Consider the following 6,731-nt stretch of genomic DNA (forward strand, 5'->3'; position numbering starts at 1 on the left):
GTGTACCGGGATATGTAATGGACCAAGGGTGACATGTATGAAAGAATTATGAACGGCGGCTTTGCCATAAATACTATGTCAACTACATGATCATGCTAAGCAATATGACAATAACGAATGTGTCATGATAAACGGAATGGTGGAAAGTTGCATGGCAATATATCTCGGAATGGCTATGGAAATGCCATAATAGGTAGGTATGGTGGCTGTTTTGAGGAAGATATAAGGAGGTTTATGTGTGAAAGAGTGTATCATATCACGGGGTTTGGATGCACCGGCGAAGTTTGCGCCAACTCTCAATGTGAGAAAGGGCAATGCACGGTACCGAAGAAGCTAGCAAGGATGGAAGGGTGAGAGTGTGTATAATCCATGGACTCAACACTAGTCATAAAGAACTCACATACTTATTGCAAAAATCTACAAGTCATCAAAAACCTCGACACTACGCGCATGCTCCTAGGGGGATAGATTGGTAGGAAAAGACCATTGCTCGTCCCCGACCGCCACTCATAAGGAAGACAATCAAATAACACCTCATGTTTCAAATTTGTTACATAACGTTTACCAGCATGCTACGGGACTTGCAAACTTCAACACAAGCATTTCTCAATTTCACAACTACTCAACTAGCACGACTTTGATATTATTACCTCCATATCTCAAAACAATCATCATGCATCAAACTTATCTTAGTATTCAAAACACTCATAAGAAAATTTTACTAATCTTGAATACCTAGCATATTAGGATTTTAAGAAAATTACCATGCTATTTAAGACTCTAAAAATAATCTAAGTGAAGCATGAGAGATCAATAGTTTCTATAAAAAAATCCACCACCGCCCTCTAAAAGATATAAGTAAAGTACTAGAGCAAAACTATATAACTCAAAAGATATAAGCGAAGCACATAGAGTATTCTAACAAATATTCCTAATCATGTATGGCTCTCTCAAAAGGTGTGTACAGCAAGGATGATTGTGGTAAACTAAAAATTTAAGACTCAAATCATACAAGATGCTCCAAGCAAAACACATATCATGTGGCGAATAAAAATATAGCTCCAAGTAAAGTTACCGATAGAAGTAGACGAAAGGAGGGGATGCCTTCCAGGGCATCCCCAAGCTTTGGCTTTTAGGTGTCCTTATATTATCTTGGGGGTTCCATGGGAATCCCAAGCTTAGGCTCTTGCCACTCCTTGTTCCATAATCCATCAAATCTTTACCAAAAACTTGAAAACTTCACAACACAAAACTCAAAGTAGAAAATCTCGTGAGCTCCGTTAGCGAAAGAAAACAAAATCCAATTCAAGGTACTGTAATTAACTCATTATTTATTTATATTGGTGTTAAACCTACTGTATTACAACTTCTCTATGGTTTATAAACTATTTTACTAGCCATAGATTCATCAAAATAAGCAAACAACACACGAAAAACAGAATCTGTCAAAAACAGAACAGTCTGTAGTAATCTGTATCTAGCGCAAGATCTGGAACCCAAAAAATTCTAAAATACATTTATGAACGTGAGGAATTTATCTATTAATCATCTGCAAAAATAATTAACTAAATATCACTTTCCAAATAAAAATGGCAGCAGTTCTCGTGAGCGCTAAAGTTTCTGTTTTTTACAGCAAGTTTAACAAGACTTTCCCCAAGTCTTCCCAATGGTTCTACTTGGCACAAACACTAATTAAACACACAAAACACAACAAAAACAGAGGCTAGATAAATTATTTATTAATAAGCAGGAGCAAAAGGAAAGGAATAAAAATAAAATTGGGTTGCCTCCCAACAAGCGCTATCGTTTAACGCCCCTAGCTAGGCATAACAAGCAAGGATAGATCTAGGTATTGCCATAATAATAAGATAGATCATTAAAACTCATTTCATATTTTCTATGTTCGGTAGCAAGTTTTCTTTGAGGAAAGCAAAAGTAATCAAAAGGGCTAAATTTAATGGGGCAAAAGTCCCCAAGATCAACCTTAGGAGGTATAGGTTCCTCCTTTGGTCCTTCGTATTGCACAACCAATTCATCATTGTAAGCGTTCTTTTGACAGAACTTTATGAGCCTATATTCAAGAGAATATCCTAGTTCATTATTTCGAATAGCCAAATCATCATTAAGTTCAGAAATTCTATCAACTAAAACATTGGTAGGAACCCTTTTTCTAAGATTTTCATTGAAAGCAACATAGTTTAGAGATTAAAAACGCACTATTTCTTCTTGATCAAAGAGGATGGCCTCTATGGGAGGACTACGAGCGTCCACCCTATAATGCGCAAAGACTTATTTGGCCTATTTTATTATGAATCTAAACTCATGAGCCAAAAAGATAGTAGTGGCACGCTTAACAGAACAATGCTCAATATTAGAAAATTCTAGGAAAATCCTTTGTATGCAAGGGTGCATGTGCATGAATTGTCTTTCAAGTTCAACTACAAGCATGGCAATAGCGTCCGCAAGACTACTAGTTCTATGAAGGATGGAACTACCCATAGAAGGTAAAGCACCGGCACAAGTAAAGAAATCTTGAATAACTCCTTTTCCAATAATATTACCACTACCAACACGGAATATTTTTGTATGTAAGATGGGTGGTTCTTTAGCAGGAGCATCAGAATTTTTCATGATATTATTATTGTCCATATCGACAATAATTTCCCCAATTTCAGACATAGAGGCAGAAGGTAAGGGACTAGCCATAACAACAAGCAAACAAACTAACACACAAGCAAACAAAAAGCAAGCAGGCAAAAAGAGGCAAATAGAGAAAGAGAGTCAGGATAGAGAGAGACACTACAGGAATCCAATACTTTGCCATCTGCCATGGCGGACGGCAAAGGCAGGGACGGCTGATGGCAAAGCACTTTGCCGTCCGCCACGGACGGCAAATAGTGACGGCAAAGATAGGGTCGGCAAACAGGTCCTTTGCCGTCGGCTTTTTCTGGCGAACGGCAAAGAGCCCTTTGCCTACAGCGGCTGACAGCAAAGAGGGGGGACGGCAAAATGTTGCACGTCCGCCAGCGTCACTCCGTTAGGCGGCTAACGGCGGCCTTTGCCGTCTGCCAGCGGACGGCAAATTTGAGCGCCTCTTTGCCGTCCGCCAGACGATGTCAGCTATACATCAGCGCCCGCTCTCTTTTGCCGTCCTCCCGGCGGACGGCAAAGGCAAAGTCTTTGCCATCAGCTTGGCTTTGCCGTCCGCCACGGTAGGCAAATTGGCCAAATGGTCCATCCCCAGGAAGCACAAGTGGGCGCCACGTGCCCCCTTTGCCGTCTGCCACCGAAGGCAAAGGGGTCTTTGCTGTCTGCGGCGGACGGCAAAGAGCCTGCACTGCCTTTTTTTGTTCTGTTTTTTTTATATCCAACAATTATCACAACAAATATTTCACAGCACATATATATCCATCACATATATATCCAACATAATAAATATCCAGCACATATATATTCATCCATACATACATAGTAGGTTGCACATAGTTCCATCAATCCATACATATTACAATATGCAAAGTTTCATCATAGCAAGCAAGCAGAATATAAGAAGTGCATCAAAGGAAAAAATAGGAAAAGGCAAGCAATCCATCATAGGAAGCTGGCTTCCGTGAAGTGAATGAAACCTGCAAAATGACAAATAAGAAAGTTAGAAAAGGAAGACTAGAAGAAGAATTAGACTAGAAGAAAAAGAATAGAAGAAGAAGACTAGAAGAAGAAGTATATGCCACGTTTATGAGCTAACCTAGGTGAAATGGGTAGTTTATGAGCTAACCTAGGTGAAATAGGCTGTTTATGAGCTAACCTAGGTGAAATGGGTCATTTATGAGCTAACCTAGGTCAAATGGGTCGTTTATGAGCTAACCTAGGTGAAATTGATCATTTTGGAGCTAACTTAGTTGAAATGGGTCTTTTATGAGCTAACTAAGGTGAAATGCCACGTTTTTGAGCTAAGTAAGGTAAAATGGATCGTTTTTGAGCTAACTTAGGTGAAATGGGTTGTTTATGAGCTAACCTAGGTGAAATTGATCATTTTGGAGCTAACTTAGTTGAAATGGGTCTTTTATGAGCTAACTAAGGTGAAATGCCACGTTTTTGAGCTAACTAAGGTAAAATGGATCGTTTTTGAGCTAACTTAGGTGAAATGGGTCGTTTATGAGCTAACCTAGGTAAAATTGATCATTTTGGAGCTAACTTAGTTGAAATGGGTCTTTTATGAGGTAACTAAGGTGAAATGCCACGTTTTTTTAGCTAAATAAGGTAAAATGGATCGTTTTTGAGCTAACTTAGGTGAAATGGGTCGTTTATGAGCTAACCTAGGTGAAATTGATCATTTTGGAGCTAACTTAGTTGAAATGGGTCTTTTATGAGCTAACTAAGGTGAAATGCCACGTTTTGAGCTAACTAAGGTAAAATGGATCATTTTTTAGCTAACTTAGATGAAATGGGTCATTTTGGAGCTAACCTAGGTGAAATGGGTCATTTTAAAGCTAACGTAGGTAAAATGGATCATTTAGGAGCTAATCTACGTAAAATGGGTCATTTTAGAGCTAACTTGGATAAATTGGATCACTTGTAAGCTAACTAAGGTAAAATAAGTCATTTTAGAGCTAACTTAGGTAGAATGGATGGTTTATGAGGTCAGTAAGCTTATTAAGTCATTTTGGAGGAAAAGAAGCTAACTCTAGGTCATTATGGTAAGCATATTGAAGGAAATAAAGCTAAGTCTAGGTCTTTATGCATTTGTTAAGCAAAACACTAGAGAAACTTACCGTGATCATGGAGATGTAGGAGCGGGCTGGCTCGCGCCGGTAGCTGGAGAAGGAGCAGGCTGGCTCGCACCGGTAACTGGAGAAGGATCGTGCGATGCGTTTCTGGAGTTAAGCTGCACCAAAGATCATTTCCAATGTCTCGTTAGCATTATGACACTCAAATGTTAAGACTAGCAAGTAATGTCCATTCAAATTAAACTCACCGTGCTCCCAGGAGCAATCACTGGCATCGGCGGAGCGGTCTGACCGGACTTCTCGCACACAGACTACACATTTGGTTTTCACAACAGAGTCATACTAGTTAGTAATGAGACTCAAATGTTAAGACTAGCAAGTAATCTGCAGAAGAAACTTACCACAAGGAGCTCGTACATGGCCCTTGCCTGCATGTCATTCCGTGCCCTCTCCTCCTCCAACATCTTTGTCGTCCTCTCCTCTAACTCCCGCTGCCTCTCCGCCGCCTCCGCCATAAGTTTCTCCGTTCTATCTCTCTCACTCTGTATAGCAGCCTGCAACACCACTCACATGACCATTTGTAATCATTGATGGAAGCGCACACAATGTAATGGAGAAATATAGCTGAGTACGTATAACTAACCTTGAAGGCGAGTTCGACTGGCCGTTGACGAGGCCTTGTCTCAGGAGCGGAGCTCGACTGGCGCGCCTTGATCTCCGGGAGAGTGCTAGGACAACGGATAAGTCCATCTCCCATGGCTATGGAGCCATGGGACCTCCCGCCACCAGATATCATCAGCAGCTCTGTATCAATGGGACCCTGGCTTGGGTTAAAGTCCTCCCCTTTCCTCGCCTTCCCCTGATCTCTATATTGCACGAGCTTGTCGTGGGCGGAGATGTTGGTGAAGTTCTTTGGATCATCGAGATCAGACGTAGAGAATGCCTTGACTTTCTTGTAAGGGCCAGTGTGGGCCATGGCATACAGGTCGTACACCTCTGGCACCTTATCCGCCTTATTGTAGCGTGCCTGAAAGAGAGAAACAAAGTAAATTAGTAATTAAAGGGCTAAAGCTAGCATGATGAATGAATTGCATGAATCATGAAGCAAACCACATACCCAGTTCCGCCCATACTGAAATAAGTTGGAGCTGCCTTGGTGGCGTGGCACACCTTCCATTTGGGCACGTTTGTCCTTGGCCTCTTTGTGGGTGGCCAGCCATTCTTTTGAGCACCACTCATTGACCAACACCTCCCAACAATCCATCCGATCCGCACACCATCTCGGAGGGGCCTAAGTTAGCAAATAGAAACTTGAGTGCTACGACTATGAATTACTAAATGAAGGAAGTAAATACAAGGCCTTAAGAATTACCTTCATGTACTTCTCCTTACTCAAGAACTTATCGCGGCACTCCTGCTTGGGCTTCTTGATACCACGCCCGGCGTAGTAGTCTCGAACAGCCTGCACCCGAACCTCATGCCGTAAGTTCTGAAGTAGGCGCTTGCACTCCTTGTGGATAACATGATCCGCCTCCTCCTCGTATCCCTCCTCACACATGTAGAATGTCTGCAATCAAATGAGACAATATTGATTAGTACAATTAATAACTAGCTAGTTGAAGATTTTTAATTGTGTAAAGGAGCAATTACCCAGAACTTTCTGATCACGACGTCTGCCCTCGTCTTGCACAAGACACCGTCGATAATCTCACCCGGCGGGGCCGGGGCAGCCAAGTAGTGCTCCCAAGTCAATCCAACCTCTGGAAGCCGACCCTCACCAGGCAACATGACAAACCCCGGGAAGTTTTGCCGAATCAGAACTCCAAGGACGGAGTTGGGCCGGCGGACACTTTCATGGTGGTCCCAACCCCTGCAGCATGACAAGGCCAACACATCAGTTATTTGAAGAAACGTGAATGCAGAAGGTACAAAAAGATTAAATGCACTTACCCCTCCCCATCAGGGAAAATCAACCACCTCTGCTCATGGGTCATCGGCACGGAC

This window comes from Triticum dicoccoides, chromosome 7A (genome assembly GCF_002162155.2).
Source record: "Triticum dicoccoides isolate Atlit2015 ecotype Zavitan chromosome 7A, WEW_v2.0, whole genome shotgun sequence".
NCBI lineage: Eukaryota > Viridiplantae > Streptophyta > Magnoliopsida > Poales > Poaceae > Triticum > Triticum dicoccoides.